Source organism: Eptatretus burgeri, chromosome 1 (genome assembly GCF_056783735.1).
Source record: "Eptatretus burgeri isolate ZD-2024b chromosome 1, Ebu_testis_v1, whole genome shotgun sequence".
In the NCBI taxonomy this organism is placed as follows: Eukaryota; Metazoa; Chordata; class Myxini; order Myxiniformes; family Myxinidae; genus Eptatretus; species Eptatretus burgeri.
The window spans coordinates 70,663,548-70,673,461 of record NC_140961.1 but is presented as its reverse complement, the minus strand read 5'-3'; positions in this window follow the sequence as shown (position 1 = coordinate 70,673,461).

Here is a 9,914-nt window from a genome sequence, read left to right as displayed (position 1 = left end):
TATTGGACTGGAAAGAGAGATACTTGCAGATAAATTAGTTTTGTTGAGACAGAAGTGCAACAATAAACTCATTAAATTTGCGACTGTTCAGATTTTTTTTTTTGGTCATTCAGCTTTGCAGCGAATAAAGTTTTTAATTTGTTACGAGAATAAATCTTTTGACATTATTACTATGTTACTGGTGGATCCAGGTGTGGACATTCAAGTACAACCTCCATGACAAGGTAATGGCAATGAAAAGTCAAGATTTATCCCCATGTATATGTTGAACACAGTGGGCTAGTCCAGGGGGAGAAATGGGTTTGACTTGTGTACGTAATACTTGAATGGTCCCAGTTCAATGGCATACATGTAATGTATTGCACAGGCACATCATTCATGCAAATTGTCAGAACATTTGTCATTACAGGTAATAATCCAGAACAACAAAGACAACTTAGTTCGAATACTTTTTAATGAAAAGGATTGTGGGAAAGTACTGTGCTTGAGCAGAAAGTTCTGTTTCTCCGAACTTTGTGTTTGGCCCCAAGAAGGGCCATTTAAGGTACATTTTGAAATTGCATAGTTAGGATTAGGCTCAGTTTATTCAGATTCTTTGGCAGTTCAGTTTGCACGGACATTGGTCAAATGGGACAAGTCAATAAAACAATTTACAAAAACTAATTCACAAGATTTTGAAGCAATTTAAAAATCAGCCCCGTGGGCAAAAATCAGCCCCCTCACCCCACATGATGAGGCCTATTTATCAGCCCCATCCGACTTTGAAAATGCAAGGCCTGATTCGCCCCATCCCCATGTTTAGTGGGATTTTAAATGTGGTGCGTTAAGGGTAAAGAATAGATCCCCTCTCTTATGGGAAGCGTTTTTCTTTATGACAGACACATTTATGCACATATTTCTTTCATGAGCGCCGATGCCCGCTTTTTATTTTTTCAGCAACATGAACACACATTTCTTTCACGGACGCCGAGGCCGCCCTTTTTCCAGCAACGTTTTCACACATTTCTTTCACGGAGGCCCACCCTTTTTCGATCCTTGTTTGACACCACAAGGAATAATAAGGAGAGCACGGGTTGTCATGGGAACGGTGCGCAAGTGGGGCAGGGAGAGTTTGGGGGGGACTCCGTGCCTGCCGAGACGGGCCGCATATAAAAAAAACACAGGAGGAGGTCCGTTCGGAAGCGAGGAAACGAGCAAGGGAGGAAGCGAGTGAGTGAGCGTGTGGGTGTCTGACCAGCGCCGACGAGTGAGGCACGGGTCGGTCACCAAAGAGTGAGGCACGGGTCGGTCACCAAAGAGTGAGGCACGGGTCAGTCACCAACAGACCGTTTGGGTAACTGGACGTCACCAGTTTCGTAAAGTGTGAGGAGCTGCCAGCGTCACAGCACCAGGGTCTAAACCCGCGACAGACGATTCGGTGCCCGCAAGAAGTTGACTGGCGGAGGCTGTTGGCGAGTGGGTTCACGGCAAGGCTGGGTGCTGGCGACGGACAAGACACGCACGCACACATTTCAGGATGTTTTCACTTGACAGACGACTTCTCTCTGTTGAGCGAGACGACTCTTCTGCGCCCCCCTCCCCGAATTATCTGCTGGGTACCCTTGTCGTGTTTAGTTGCAAGTAAGTCAACCCCCAATCAGCATCTGCTCTCTGTCTCTTTCCTGTCATTTTGATTGATTTTGCCTGATTAATTATTCATTTCGATTGCTTTGGAATTTATGCACTTATTTACCTCAGGAAATAAAAAGTTATTTTTATTTATTTATTTATTTTCTGATTAATAAATAATTTATTGACTTCCAACCTGTCCGTGTTTGTCCTCTCCTTCGATTGGTCTGGCATTGTCCGAACCCAGATAGACTGGGAGGTGATTTCCACAGATTTGACCAAAAATAGTCGGCACGCACCAGCTGTGAAAACGGTTGGCCACCATAATTAAAATCTAATCGAGATAACATTGGTGCTTTGCCGAGGGCACGCTCCCCGCTCAGGTAACCACGTGACCTCCAGTTAAACGGCATAGACGGTGGACACTGGAACTCGTGGTTAACTGGGTGGCGTTCGTGGTTCTAAAACAACCCACCACACCACAACGTTAATTGTAAGCAGTGGCCACAGGTCCGGCTCTTCTGAAGACAACCGGGGATTAATCCCCCAGAGTGAGTAACTGGTGTCTCGGAACCCATGGCCATAACAGATTATATATATATATATATATATATATATATATATATATATATATATATATATATATATACATATATATACATATATATACATATACATATATATACATATATATATATATATATATACATATATATATATATATATATATACATATACATATATATATATATATATATACATATACATATACATATACATATACATATACATATACATATACATATATATATATATACATATTGTTGCGGATTCCGCGCCCGCCGGCGTGCTGACGGCCACGTAACTCGAATCGCGGCACGTCGCCCACCGGACGGACAATCCAGTCGTGACCCTCTCGGACTAACGCCGGGAACCAGTCACGGGTGGACCTTTCGGTCTCACCGCGATCGAGCCAATCAGCCCCCGCGTGGGATAGGGTTGCTCGCCAAATTCGACCTACCTATGTACCCACGCGGAGGGTAGACCGGGCGATCGCACCTCGCCGCAGGTCGACTTCGGACACGGGCCACTTAAGCGACCCGTTCCGTACTATCAGAATAACCGAGCGGTGTTATCGTCGACCTCGACGGTTCGATTAATTATCGGGCGTATTCAGCCCACTACCAACCCTTTACGTGAAGCAAGATGAGGATTCAATGGGAGAAAAAGACGAAGCGAAGCGGGAGAACAGTTCAATAATAAAGCACATTTATTCGCGGCACACGGGAAGCACACATATTCAATTCCACCAAAAGCACACAGAAAAAACACAATTCCATTTACACAAAAAGCAAATATAAAAGCGAAAACACAATGCAGAGCTAATACCGACTACCGAGCACACGGCAACACTTATACAATTCAACTTCACAGACGGCGCCGACAACACATACCCAAAACCAAGGAAAAGAATACCCTCAAGGATGAGGCGGGCCTGAGGCCGAGACCGGGTCGCGCCTACCCGTCTGGTGATGAGACGCGGAGCGGCGATGGCGCCTCACTCCGCGGGCCTCGCGGACAGTGTCTGGCAGGGGGTGGGAAAGGGGACCCCCTTGGTCGCACTATCTCAGCGCGGGGGGAAACAGGAGGGGGTTGTTGATGCTCGGGGTATAGAGGATCTTTATTCTCCCTGGTGTGCGTCTCCACCTCGGCCAGGACGTGCTGCCGGCCTCCCTCGGGCGTGCAGCTCCTGGCACCGACGCGAGCACCCCCTCGTCTGCCTTCGCCGCTGCCGCCTCTCCGCCTCTGGACTCTCCACCCTGGACTCTTCTTTGGGCTCTCCTCGTTCGACTCTCTTCAGCTTCTCCAGCTACTGCAGGCTTCGAGCTCCAGACTTCCACACGGCTCTGACTGACGAACACCGTCCTTTTATCCCCCCGTAGCTTCGCCTTTGACCCCCTCCCTTTGACCTTTCACCTCGCTCCCCATTGGCCCGAGAAAAAGTGGGCGTGAAGGCTTTTTGATCCACAAATTTGCATATATCGATCGTTCTGGAGGCGGGGCCAAATCGCCCCTCGCTCACCGATTGGACGGCAAAAAGTGGGCGTGTGTCGTTTTTGATCCGTTTTTGAAGCACAAAATCCGTGATTTTGTACACGCTGTTCAACGTGCGCCCTGCACGAGTCCAACACCGGTACCCACAGCGGGGCAAGAACGGTGGCGATGCTACGGTTGCAAGGTGTGACGTGAAGGTCGTGGCGGTTTTGGTGAAGCGGTGGTTGTGGTTGTTGGTTGATGTTGTGGTTGTGGTGGTAATCATGGCGGTTGGTCCAAAATAAAGATAGTAAAAGAAAAACGGCTATCCTGAAGAGTCGCAGCTCGCATAAATGACATGTATTCCCACTAGACAACGGGGTTTGGGCCTAACTACACATGTACTTACCGAGATACCTCACCTAAGGGACCTGAATGGTGGTTTGCGAATCTGGTAACCACAACAATATATATACATATACATATACATATATATATACATATATATATATATATATATATATATATATATATATATATATATATATATATATATATATATATATATATACACATATATACACATATATACAGTGGGGAGAACAAGTATTTGATACACTGCCGATTTTGCAGGTTTTCCCACTTACAAAGCACGTAGAGGTCTGTAATTTTTATCATAGGTACACTTCAACTGTGAAAGACGGAATGTAAAACAAAAATCCTGAAAATTACATTGTATGATTTTTAAATAATTAATTTGCATTTTATTGCATGAAATAAGTATTTGATACATCAGAAAAACAGAACTTAATATTTGGTACAGAAACCTTTTTTGCAATTACAGAGATCAGATGTTTCCTGCAGTTCTTAACCAGGTTTGCACAGACTGCAGCAGGGATTTTGGCCCACTCCTCCATTCAGATCTTCTCCAGATCCTTCAGGTTTCGGGGCTGTTGCTGGGCAACGCAGACTTTCAGCTCCCTCCAAAGATTTTCTATTGGGTTCAGGTCTGGAGACTGGCTTGGCCACTCCAGGACCTTGAGATGCTTCTTACGGAGCCACTCCTGAGTTGCCCTAGCTGTGTGTTTCGCGTCGTTGTCATGCTGGAAGACCCAGCCACGCCTCATCTTCAATGCTCTTGTTGAGGGAAGGAGGTTGTTGACCAAGATCTCGCGATACATGGCCCCATCCATCCTCCCCTCAATACGGTGCAGTCGTCCTGTCCCCTTTGCAGAAAAGCATCCCCAAAGAATGATGTTTCCACCTCTATGCTTCACGATTGGGATGGTGTTCATGGGGTTGTACTCATCCTTCTTCTTCCTCCAAACACGGCGAGTGGAGTTTGAACCAAAAAGCTCTATTTTGGTCTCATCAGACCACATGACCTTCTCCCATTCCTCCTCTGGATCATCCAGATGGTCATTGGCAAACTTCAGACGGGCCTGGACATGCGCTGGCTTGAACAGAGGGACCTTGCGTGCGCTGCAGGATTTTAATCCATGACGGCGTAGTGTGTGACTGATGGTTTTCTTTGATACTGTGGTCCCAACTCTCTTCACGTCATTGACCAGATCCTGCTGTGTAGTTCTGGGCTGATCCCTCACCTTTCTCATGATCATTGAGGCTCCACGAGGTGAGATCTTGCATGGAGCCCCAGACCGAGGGAGATTGACTGTTATCTTGAACTTCTTCCATTTTCTAATAATTGTGCCAACAGTTGTTGCCTTCTCACCAAGCTGCTTGCCTATTGTCCTGTAGCCCATCCCAGCCTTGTGCAAGTCTACAATTTTGTCCCTGATGTCCTAAGATAGCTCTCTGGTCTTGCCCATTGTGGAGAGGTTGGAGTCTGATTGATTGAGTGTGGACAGCTGTCTTTTATGCAGATAATGAGTTCAAACTGGTGCAGTTAATACAGGTCATGAGTGGAGAATGGGAGGGCTTCTTAAAGACAAAACTAACAGGTCTGTGAGAGCCGGAATTCTTACTGGTTGGGAGGTGATCAAATACTTATTTCATGCAATAAAATGCAAATTAATTATTTAAAAATCATACAATGTGATTTTCAGGATTTTTGTTTTAGATTCTGTCTTTCACAGTTGAAGTGTACCTATGATAAAAATGACAGACCTCTACGTGCTTTGTAAGTGGGAAAACCTGCAAAATCGGCAGTGTATCCAATACTTGTTCTCCCCACTGTATATACATATATATATATATATATATATATATATATATATATATATATATATATATATATATATATATATATATATATATATATATGCATATATATATGCATATATATATGCATATATATATATATATATATATATGCATATATATATATATATGCATATATATATATATATGCATATATATATATATATATATATATATATATATATATATATATATATATATATATATATATATATATATATATATATATATATATATATATATATATATATATATATATATTGTTGTGGTTGACGAAATTCGCAAACCACCATTCAGGTCCGGTAGGTGAGATATCTCTGTAAGTATATGTGTAGTAGCCCAAACCCGTTGTGTGGAGGGAATAAATGTTATTCATTCGGGCTGCGACCCTTTTAGATAGCCGTTTTTCTTTTACTATCTTAATTTTGGACCAGCCGCCATTACTACCACCACAACCACGTCTCAACAGTCATCACACAACACCACCAACCGCAACGCCGCTTCACAACAACAACAACGCCAACAGCCACGACCCTTGCCGTCACATCTCGCCCTCGCAACCATCGCATCACCGCCATTCCCGCGCCGCTTGTGGGCACCGATACTGGACTCGTACAGGGCGCGCACCGAGCAGCGGGTGCAAAAACACCAGCCTTTCCGAGAAATCGGATCAAGAACGATTCACGCCCACTTCTGTTCCGTCCTATCAGCGAGCGTGGGGCGATTTGGCCCCGCCTCCAGGTGCGTCGGAGTATAATCGCTATATGCAGATTCGCGGATCGGGAATCATTCACGCCCACTTTTCCTCTGTCCAATGGGGAGCGTGGCTCCGCCCCCGAGCGATTCCTGGTCCAAAAATCTGCATATGATTTCTCCTGTCGCACTATAAAGCACCGAGCGGGGAGCGAATCGGGGCAGTCAGAGAAGAGCAGTTGGACGGAGTTGAGCAGTTGGAAGCAGTTGGACGGAGTTGAGAAGAGTGGAGAGTGGGAGAGTTGGAGAGCCAGCGAGATATCCTCATTCCCCCGAGCATCAACAACCCCCTCCTGTTTCCCCCCGCGCTGAGATAGTGTGAGAAGGGGGCCCCGTTCCCACCCCATTCCAGGCAGTGCCAGCGAGGCCCGCGGAGTCGGGGCACCGCCGCCATTTTGCGGCTCATCACCAGACGGGTGGGCTCGACGCGGTCTCGGCCCCGGGCCCGTCTGCCCCCTTGTCGATGAGGGTGGCCCCTTCCTTTTTCTTTTGCTTTGAGTATATGTGTTGTCGGCGCCGTCTGTGAAGTAAAACTGTATAAGTGTTGCTGTGTGCTCGGTAGTCGGTCGTAGATCTGCATTGTTACATTTGCTTTTTGTGCAGAATTGTTGTGTTTCTTCTACTTTTACATTTGCTTTTGGTGTATAATTGTATATGTGTGCTTTCCGTTTGCCACGGAATAAATGTGAATTATGTTGAACTGTTTTTCCCGTTTCGCTTCGTCTTTTCTTTTATTGAATCTCCATCTTACTTCACGTAAAGGGTTGGTCGTGGGCTAAATACGCCCAATAATTAATCGAACCGTCGAGGTTGACGATAACACCGCTTGGTTATCCCGATAGTACGGAACGGGTCGCTTAAAGTGGCCCGTGTCCGAAGGCGACCTGCGGCGAGGTGCGATCGCCCGGTCTACCCTCCGTGTGGGTACTTAGGAAGGTCGAATTTGGCGAGCAACCCCATCCCACGCGGGGGGCCGATTGGCACGATCGTGGTGAGGCCGAAAGGCCCACCCGTGACTAGTTCCCGGCGTTAGTCCGAGAGGGTCACGACGGGATTGTCCGTCCGGTGGGCGACGTGCCGCGATTCGAGTTACGTGGCCGCTCGCACGCCGGCGGGCGCGAATCCGCAACACTTGTCAGGAGTGGGACACAAACCCATCCCCCTCCTCGCGGCACTGGTATCGGAGAGCGGGAAAACGGGCTCTCCTGTCTCCAGATAAATTTACGGGAATCGGTCCAGGGGTGAGAGGAGCGACCCCCGATTCCCTCCAAATTACGAGCGATTCAAATTAACCTTTTACGAGAAATAAGATGGCGTCTCAAGGCGAGCGGGAGCCGGGGGTATTAGAAATGGATTTAGAATGTGTAGAATCCATGGTCCAGGATGAAAACCCCGTGCAGGAAATGTTGGTTGTGCAGGAACACGAACTCCCCCAACTGAACCCAGAGCCCGAAATAGGTGCGGCGGCGGCCGCGGTGTATGACACCTCCCATCCCCCTCTCCACCAAAACCGCCCGATCCTTGCCGAATCGGCTCACCCGACATGGCCCAGCTATGCGCCATGCTGGCAGCAATGACAGCGAGGATGGATACAAACACAAATGAAATGAAAAACGAAATAAAAGGCATGAACAAGCAAATGAACGAAGTGAAAACGAAAATCGATGCGAATACACAGCAAATGAACTCCACGTGTGGGAGCGAACGAGCTGGGAGGGAGCGCAACGGCTGTCGGGCCCGCGGTGGAGGCGGGTGACAAAGTAATTCGGGGGACGTGTTGGGCGAGAAGTGTGAAGGTGATGGAGAAAGCAACAGTGGCGGTGACCGAGAGGGAAAAACTAATTGGGGTGACGGAGACGTGCACGAGGGAGATAACAAGGGAAGCGACGGAAATAATAGTTGAGATAAGGGAGATAACAAGGGAAGAGGTGACTGAGTTGGCAGAGACACGGGAGATGGGAGCGATAGAGGGAAGACTACACGATGAAGACGGGGATAGAGACGCACACACACACACGGAGGTAGTGGAGGACAATGGGGGTGAGCTGGTGGACTGGGTGGAGACCCAGTGCGAGCAGCGGGATGGCCTCCTCCAGGAACGAGGGGAGGGAGTATGCCCCCTTGAGGCAAATCACGACCAGGTGGGTTCGGTCGTGCTTTGCGAGGTTGAGGGGACGGGTGCTGTGGAAAGGTGCACGGAGAGCTTGGGGGTATAGAGGCCCCGGAGACCCTTGTGGGGACACGAATCCCCAGTGTGGTTGTCCCTGTGTGTGTGGTGCAAGGTGTGAGTGCGTCCCCGTGTGTGGATGAAACCGCCAGTATGGATGAGACACCGTGGGCGAGTGCCCCCACGTGTGTGAGTGGTGTAGTGGCAAGTGTGCCAAAGGGCGTGCTTCCCAGCATGCCGTGTGTGGATGAGGGACCGTGTGTGAGTGTCGCCGTGTGAGTGAAACGGCCAATATGAGTGAGGGACCGCGGGCGAGTACCCCCGCGTGTGCGAGTGGTATGGTTTGTGTGAGGGAAATGGCACGAGTGAGTGAAAGGCCGCGAGTGAGTGGAGCCACGTGTGCAAGGGAAATGGCATGCGTGAGTGAGCGGCCGAGTGTGAGAGAGACAGCGTGTGCAAGGTCGCTGTGTGTAAGGGAGATGTCGCTCGGCATGTGTGAACATGCAGCCGCGTCTCCCGGTGTGAGTTGAATGGACTGGAGTGTGAGCGCGTAACACGCAGGTGTGCGTGGGTGGAATGGAGACTACGACGGCGACATGTGAGGGACAAAAGCCGAGTTGCGGCTGTAGCTGTTTCGGGGACCGTGCCGGGTTCACCCAGCAGCGAGCGCGAGGTCCGTGCTGTGCAACGCACGAGGCCCCCACGTGCTCGCTTGCGAGAGTGAAGTCCCGGTCCGGAAACGAGCGCGGTGAATGTTGCCGATCCCGCGACGGACAAAGTTTAGGCAGGTAAACAAATTTGGACCGGACGGGTTCTCCACGCGAGCGGGTGTGTTAAGCTCCAACGGGCAGGGCACATGTGTTCGCGTGGGGAACCCCTCGAGACGTGGGGCTTGTGTTTTTCTTTATGCGCACGGTGACGTCATGGCTGCACGCGGGGTTGGAATCCGGCAGGAGGGGTATCCCTGCCGGATGGTACCGTCCAAGGAGGGACGAGGTACAATTGCAGCTGCATGACGTCACGGGCAGGTGCAAAGTGCGCGAGCTGTGAGTTGCCGCGCTGGTGCTGCGCATGTGAAAAAAAAAGAAAAAAAGCAAGCCTCACTTTCGGGTGGGAGACCCCCTTGCCAGGG